Source organism: Glandiceps talaboti, chromosome 15 (genome assembly GCF_964340395.1).
Source record: "Glandiceps talaboti chromosome 15, keGlaTala1.1, whole genome shotgun sequence".
In the NCBI taxonomy this organism is placed as follows: domain Eukaryota; kingdom Metazoa; phylum Hemichordata; class Enteropneusta; family Spengelidae; genus Glandiceps; species Glandiceps talaboti.
The window spans coordinates 7500608-7509421 of NC_135563.1; positions in this window are offsets into that span (position 1 = coordinate 7500608).

Genomic DNA, 8814 nt, shown 5'->3' on the forward strand with positions numbered 1-8814 from the left:
CTTCGTTACCAGACGACTTTGATGGCCATGTCAAATTTTATTTGAATGAAAGTAATGTACATCTAATGGCCCGCATGGTGCTGTTCCTGTACATCACATGGTTGAGTGATGACGCCTCTACTACGGCAGAAGCATTGGTGCAAATATGGTATTCGCTGTACCTGTCTGAATCTCACTGGAGATTCCTAGAGCGACATCTGGTGGCATTGAGAGACATCAACGAAGAAAAGTTGGTGACAGAAACGCGTGGAAATTTGGTCATCCCAAATGATGTGTTGGCGCAAATAAAGGTGATCTGGGGGAAATGGTTACGTGTTGGGCAGAAGAAAAGTTTAAAACATAGCATTTCCGAGCATCGTAAAGTCATGCGACTAGCAGACCCAGCCATTGAACACATTTGGGATGATTACATACACGTAATCACGCATGCTCACCGTAAATCACTTCAACAATGGTGGGATGATGGCATCCTTCTATCAGAGGCTAGCCGTGTGAAAACTAATCCCATTCACCCCAACGTTACTTTACTTCGATGTAACATGTTCCCTAAAGGAAAAGCACCGGAATGCTTCGATTTTGGGGATAAACAAGATACTTTTGTTCTCGGCAATTTCTTATTTCCACCCTGGTTTATCAAAGAGGAGATGGAGTACGCCGTGAAACCAACGTCGTTTCCCTTCACTTCATGGGATTACGTAGAGGCCAGCGCACATTGCAACGTCCCGTCTCTTCTCACTATGTATGCCAACTACATTGCCTACAACGTAGAGAAGTTTATTCTGAATCAGCAGAGAGGCCAGATATCACTGCACATTTTCTTTGGTAGCTGTCTCCAACTCACCAAAGAAATTACCCAAAGGGAAGCAAAATTCGATCGCATTTGCACCTCCATCTTGAGCGACTACTACGGATTGCCGGCCATCCTCGACATCTTCAAGCCGTATATTAACACCACCAATCCCCATGCAATGATAATCACTGAGACACACAACTGGAGCGGAAATATACCTCAGCCTGAAGGACAGGAGAGATACCTTGTGTATGCCCCAATTCAGAAGAATATTCGAGAAGACACCCATGTGCCAATAACAGACAAAGATTTCTACGATTCCGAGAGATCCTGCTCTGAGTGTAGAAACTACTCAGCAAGTTTTATCAACTACCTTAGAGCTGATTTCCTCCTCCATAAGATGAAAACGACTGGCTGCAGCTTGAATGCAAAGGCCATTCCAAAGTTTTCGACAGATGTTGTATGTTATTCAGGCCTGACAATGCGGAACTTTATCCATGAACTCAACCATGTTATGCCACACTGTTGGAAAGTGAACTGTCGTCGTGTAACTCAAAACACAGGATCATTGCAGAGAAATTTAGAATGGACAATACCTGCGATGTAACATTCATGGAAGTTACACAATCCTAAAGTTCTTGATAGAAAAGGTACATTCTGTAACGACCATAACTGTATGCTATGCATACACTTTCTTTGTGAAGTTAAAACACAATTTATTCGCAGTATACCTATCCATAACTTCAAAACATCTATATATATATTAAATGATTTTTTTCTGATTTTATTATAAGTTGTGAGTTATGATGAAATATATTGAATCTACATGAGTTACAGTCACTTTAATAGTATTATAAGTTGTGATCTAGGGTGAAATGAGATATATTGCATACCCGAGTTACTTTGACGTTGTTATAAGTGTGAGTTAGAGTGAGACGAGATGTATTGCATCTACATGAGTTATAAGTTGTGAGTTATAATTAGGGTTAGACATATTACATCTATATGAGTTACTTTCAATATTATTATAAGTTGTGAGTTAGGGTGAGACATATATACGGTGGCCCACAGGTGACAGACGAAAACTAAATTTGTGCTATAAATAATTGATTTTTGAGGGCAAAATATTTAATAAAAGGATAACACTTTTATTTCATACGACAAAACATTAATTTCTTGGGTCAATATAGAAATATCAAAGCAAAAAACTACAATTTCTGTGACAAATAAATTCTTTTTACGGAGCAGAAAATTAATTTACGAAACGAAAACTTTTATTCGTGTGGCCCAACCTTTATTTTCGAGTGATAACATTTAAGTTGCGGGATAAAATGTAAATGTCAAGCCGGAATATGAATTTAAGTCCCTTACAATCTTATACTCTGACTGCAGAAACAACATTTGTCACTATACAACCTCCTTTTCTTATCGACGAGATTTACTTAACACAGGATGCAACATTAATGTTTGGGGACGAAACATTAATACGCGAGGACAAAACTTTCTTTTTGCTTGACGGAAGTTGGACTGCATGACGGAAATTGATTATATATCCCACAATCCTCGGCACACTCTTGGCGGCTATTTCAACTTCGCGACCAGCACTATATCTGATCATGTCAAGTGGTAAACACATCAATTGTTTCCAGTGTATATTTTTTTCTCTGTCTGTCTGTCTGTCTGTCTGTCTGTCTGTCTGTCTGTCTGTCTGTCTGTCTGTCTGTCTGTCTGTCTGTCTGTCTGTCTGTCTGTGTCTGTCTGTCTGTCTGTCTCTGTCTGTCTGTCTGTCTGTCTGTCTGTCTGTCTGTCTGTCTGTCTCTTCTGTCTGTCTGTCTGTCTGTCTCTGTCTGTCTGTCTCTTCTGTCTGTATGTCTGGCTGTATGTGTGTGTGTGTATGTATGTATGTCTCCCCCTCTGTATGTCTGTCTGTCTGTCTGTCTGTCTGCCTGTCTCTATCTCTGTCTGTCTGTCTCTTCTGACTGGCTGTATGTGTTTATGTATGTGTTTATGGCTGGCTGTCTCTCTCTCTCTCTCTCTCTCTCTCCTCTCTCTCTCTCTCTCTCTCTCTCTCTCCTCTCTCTCTCTCTCTCTCTCTCTCTCTCTTTCTTATCTTTATCATCCGTTATCATAAAAATTTAAAGCACACTGTGGGAGAGGAACCCCTCCGATACCCTCCCCACAAGCTATCATGGGTGATGCTGTTTCTACCCAAATCAAAATTGAAAGAAAAAACCCTGCTGGCCAAGTATTTCAAAGTGTAGGTTACAGCCCAATGTAAGACATTTTGTTGCATCTATTTGGGTAATGAGATTTTAAATCTTATATTGTAATGTATGGACGCTGAAGTCGATTGTCACTTTTATTATAATGCAGTGTACCATATAGTTGTACGGAAGTGGGGGTGGGTTATAATTACACATATTAAAATGTGTCGCGGGTTACGAAAATTATGGGGGGGGGGCCTACGAAATTCTTTTGACCAAAATATTTTCTTTCCCCCCCCCCCTCCTCCCTGCCGTACATTCTAACCGTAGCCTTATGTGATGAATACCCGTGACACTACCCAACCCAATAAGAGGACGCTTTAAAGTTCCACAAAGATCTTGTAAACATTTGGCATTTGAGATGAGGGACATACATGTGGGTATAATAAATCTGATGGCACGGGTTCCTGCAACATGACAATCGCGCAAACATAATAATCACCCCCGTTTTGTTTTAGAAGTCAAAATGCCGCGTGAATCCATAGCAATGAAAAAGTGTTTTTTCAATGTCCATAAATAAAACCAGTTATCAGTACATTGTAAATGACATTTCGTCCTATAAGTACCTTTTAAAGTTTTGGTTGTGTGTTAACGTGGGCAAAGTAGAAACGATATGAATACATAAAAACAATGGGTGAATCTCAATTATAGATCTTGATGAAACTAACTTCCTTTTTTCCAAGGGATTTTGTTTACGGAATCTTTTGATTTCATTGCATGTAGGAGGCATCTCTGAAGTAATTCATGATATATTGAAGAATAAGCTTACTTGGCTAAACATCGAAAAATGTCGGTTTCAAAGTATTCATTTTAGCAATAAATAGAATCAAGAAAAGATGCTATAGTTTGTAGCGTGAACAGCGCCACCAGGCGACTAAACTGAGAAAATATACAATAGCGTCATTGATGTGTATTGTAACACAATTTTAACTTTTTAAGGACTGGTGCTTATATTAATTGTCTTTTCAAAAGTTGGAGTCCATTATCCCCATGGAAAGTGAAAATCTCATTTTTGACATCAATTTCTTATATTGGGAGCATACATCACAATACATCATGGCCTTTTGATAGTATATACATGTTTTGCGTGTGATTAAAGTTGGTGATTAGATCAAATTGTACTGAATGCTGGTGCTTCCCAAGGTTGCGTGTTGTCACCAACATTATTTTCAATTTATACTGATCACATGAGATGTAATTCTGCAATAAGTTGTCTGTTTAAATTTGCCGATGACATGGCACTTGTTGGTCTGTTACTCGATGAAGCTCTTTAGCTGAATATTTTAAAGAATTGGTGTAAAGACAGCTTTTTAGAAATGAATGTTTCAAAAACAAAATAATTAGTTGTAGCACATAAAGTAACTGACCAATTTACACCTGTATCAATGAATGGAGACTCTGTTGAAGTTGTTACTAGTTTCAAATACCTTGGGTCAATTCTCGATGGCAAGCTCTCCTTTGCCGAAAACACAGACTATATTGCGAAAAAAGCTCAACAGAGACTATATCTCCTTAGGAAATTAAAGTCATTCGATGTCAGTCAGAACGTGCTGCAATTAGTGTATATATCTATTATTGAAAGTGTTTTGACTTTCAATATAATCTTTTGGTATGGTAATCTCACGGTTAAAAACACGAGTAAACTTTGTCGTATTGTAAATACAGCAGAGAAGATCATTGGCTGTCGTCAAACACTGGCATGTCATTATCATACGGCAGTTAACAGGAAAGCCCAGAAAGTAGTCAACGATTATATGCACCCCTTGCATGATTCTTTCACTATTAAAGCTCCCATCTGGTCGCCGTCACAGAATGCCTCTTGCAAGGAAAAACCTTTTTAAAAAATCGTTCGTTCCAACAGCTGTGTCTATTTTAAACTCACTGTAAAGTCCTTTGAAACTCACTGTATGTATATGTATATGTATATATTGTACTTGTGTAAATTGTTTGTAAATTGTGTTTTGAGCCGAAAGACAAATTTCCGGATAATAAATTTATTGAATTGAATTGAATTGAACAGACAGACAGACAGACAGACAGACAGACAGACAGACAGACAGACAGACAGACAGACAGAGAAAAAAATATACACTGGAAACAATTGATGTGTTTACCACTTGACATGATCAGATATAGTGCTGGTCGCGAAGTTGAAATAGCCGCCAAGAGTGTGCCGAGGATTGTGGGATATATAATCAATTTCCGTCATGCAGTCCAACTTCCGTCAAGCAAAAAGAAAGTTTTGTCCTCGCGTATTAATGTTTCGTCCCCAAACATTAATGTTGCATCCTGTGTTAAGTAAATCTCGTCGATAAGAAAAGGAGGTTGTATAGTGACAAATGTTGTTTCTGCAGTCAGAGTATAAGATTGTAAGGGACTTAAATTCATATTCCGGCTTGACATTTACATTTTATCCCGCAACTTAAATGTTATCACTCGAAAATAAAGGTTGGGCCACACGAATAAAAGTTTTCGTTTCGTAAATTAATTTTCTGCTCCGTAAAAAGAATTTATTTGTCACAGAAATTGTAGTTTTTTGCTTTGATATTTCTATATTGACCCAAGAAATTAATGTTTTGTCGTATGAAATAAAAGTGTTATCCTTTTATTAAATATTTTGCCCTCAAAAATCAATTATTTATAGCACAAATTTAGTTTTCGTCTGTCACCTGTGGGCCGCCGTAGCGGAGAGATCTGGTCGGTTTATTAAGTTCGATGAGTGTAGTGAGGTAGTCAGGTGCGGTGCCGTTCAAAGCTTTGTAGGTAAGAAGTAAAATCTTGAATTTGATTCTATATGTTACAGGGAGCCAGTGAAATTTCATCAGAATCGGAGAAATGTGTTCATGTTTCTTCACTTGTGCAATTAGCCGCGCAGCAGAGTTTTGAGCTCTCTGTAATAGATTAATGCTGGATGACGGTAGTCCAAATAATAGGGCATTAGCGTAATCAAGCTTTGACGAAAGAGTAGCGTTGACAAGTTTTAAACAGGTCTGCTGGGAAAGATATTTACGAATGAATCCAATGCGGCGAATATCGAAATAAATGCACTTACAGAGTCGGATGATGTGTTGTTTAAATTCATGGGTGCTGTCGAACCCAAACCCAATATTGCGAGCATAATCCACTGGATGTATGGTACTGTCCCCAACGCTTAATGACTGAATGTGATTTTGGATTTTTGGGAACGACTAAATCGCGATCTTATGTGCAGGATTTCTGTCTTGTCATCATTTAATTTTAACTTGTTGGTATTCATCCACTTCTTGATATCCAACAGGCAGTCCTCGATCTTGGACATAGCGATGGCTGTCTCTCTTCTTGTAAATGCCAGGTAGAGTTCGTTATCATCTGCATATTGATGAAAATTTAACTGATGATGTCGAATAAGTTGTCCAAGGGGAGCTATATAGAGAGTGAACAGTAGAGGCCCAAGTACAGAACCTTGGGGTACACTGAATCGGAGTGGACATGGAGATGATTGATGACCTTCGATAACAACTGATTGGAATCTGCCAGATAGATATGAAGAAAACCAGTGTAGAACGGTGCCTTGAATTCCAAGTTCAGTCAAACGTGTGATGAGAATATTATGATCAATGGTGTCGAAAGCGGCAGATAAATCCAATAAGACCAAGATGACATCATTTCCAGAATCCAGTGATAAAGTGATATCATTGTGAACTTTGACAAGTGCAGTTTCAGTACTGTGGAATTTCTTGTATGCAGATTGGAGTGGTTCTAAGAGAGAATTGACGTTGAGAAAGTTGGTAACCAGTTTTGCAACTACCTTTTCAATGACTTTAGAGAGAAAAGGTAGATTTGAAACTGGTCTATAGTTTTTCAGCACTTCATGGTCCAGAGATGGTTTCTTGAGAAGAGGTGTAACAACTGCAAATTTGAGTAACTCAGGGACAGTCCCGGTTTGTAGCGAAGCATTAACTATATTTGTGATTTCTGGTAGCAGTGAGTCGATGACACTTTTGAGAAGGATGGTTGGTATAGGATCGAGACTGCATGATTTTGATGGTGATGACATGATAATTTCCTTTAATTTTTCCGTTGTCGTGGGTTCAAAGGTTGACAGTGTAACAGGTGACATTGCCGCAACTTGAGGCACAGTTGAATTAGTTGACGATCCACAGGAATCTAGGTTTGTGCGAATATGAGTTATTTTTTCAATGAAGAAATGGCTGAACCTTTCGGCGAGAGCAGTTGCAATCGAAGATGTGGGAAGCCGAGGTTTTTCCTTTGTCAGACTTGATATGATCTTGAAAAGGGCTTTCTAATTGTGACTGTTATCTTCAATGAGCTCAGTATAATAACCACGTTTTGCTTTACGGGTTAGTGAATTCACTTTCTTGCACTGATCACGGAATAACTGTTAGTTGATTTCTAGATTTTCTTTTCGCCATTTTTTTTCTAGCGAACGGCGTTGCTTTTTTGCAGATAGTATATCAGTGTTGTACCACTTGGAGTCAGGACGTTGTGTGAAGAGTCGCTTCTTTATATGTCGAGTTATTATAGTGAGACATATTACATCTATATGAGTTACTTTCAATATTATTATAAGTTGTGAGTTAGGGTGAGACATATTACATGTACACGTTACTTTGAGAATTATAAGTTGTGAATTAATGTGAGACATACGGCATCTATAAAATTACTAAGTACAGAGACAGTGTTATATATAGAAAAATAACAGCGTTGTATTAAATGTACTCCTTAGATCGTTAATTAACAGTTTTGTTTTGTGCGCGGGCGTTGACTAGAATCTTTACTGAGACAAATATTTCTCAAACGAAAGCTAATGCGGCTCGCGTGATTTCATTCCGTATTAGTTACTGAACAAGTGAATTAATCCATGGTAGAACTAAAATTTCTGAATTCATTGTCACAAATTGTATACATGTTCTTTTATTGCTTATTTTGTCAACATGTCATGTAGTATTCCCCCCCCCACCATGAAACGCTCTGTCACAACATCTTGTAAATGAATAAAATATAGGTTACCAAACGCTAATCTCATTGCCCAAATTTGAACTTTCTGAAAGTCATGTCACAAGGGTATGTCTTGTCCATATACGCAATACGCAACATAAATAATCACACCCACATCCATATAAACTCAGCTTGTGTCTCTTAAATGTCTAATCTCACAAAGTTTACAAAACCGTGTTTTTGCATAAAATGAAAGATGTTTGGTACTTTAGCTACATAACACACAAAAAAGATTGCTGTACAGCTGCATTTAATATACTGTGCTAAACCCTTGTCAACACACCGTCGTAAACCCTAGCCTCTTTTACGGTACCGTCCTATTGACGCACCGTTGATTTTTCGATGTGTCACAGAAGAAAAATCAGCTCTGGTTTGCAATAATGTGTTAATAAAAGTTTGTGCAACTCTGAAAATCATATCCTTGTGAATAGATACTTGTATTCACAATTTTGTAATGTATCCTTGATTTTGACTTGAAATAGTTATTTTAAAACTACGTTTTTGTTATAATTAATTAATGAATGACAAAGATTGTAATCACGTGCACGCTAAGAAGAGTACTGAAAATTAAATTTAACAAAGTGTTCTGATATCAAGTATAAACAGTAATTTTTTTTTTACACATATAGCCCGTTTCAAGTCACCATTCACCGGCTCTTTAAATTTTTGGGGCCTATAGTCCATTACATGCACAAGGTACAACGTGCTACGCAGATTTATTGTTCTCCAAGAATAGCTGCGCCGTTTTACAGGTCGTGTAGC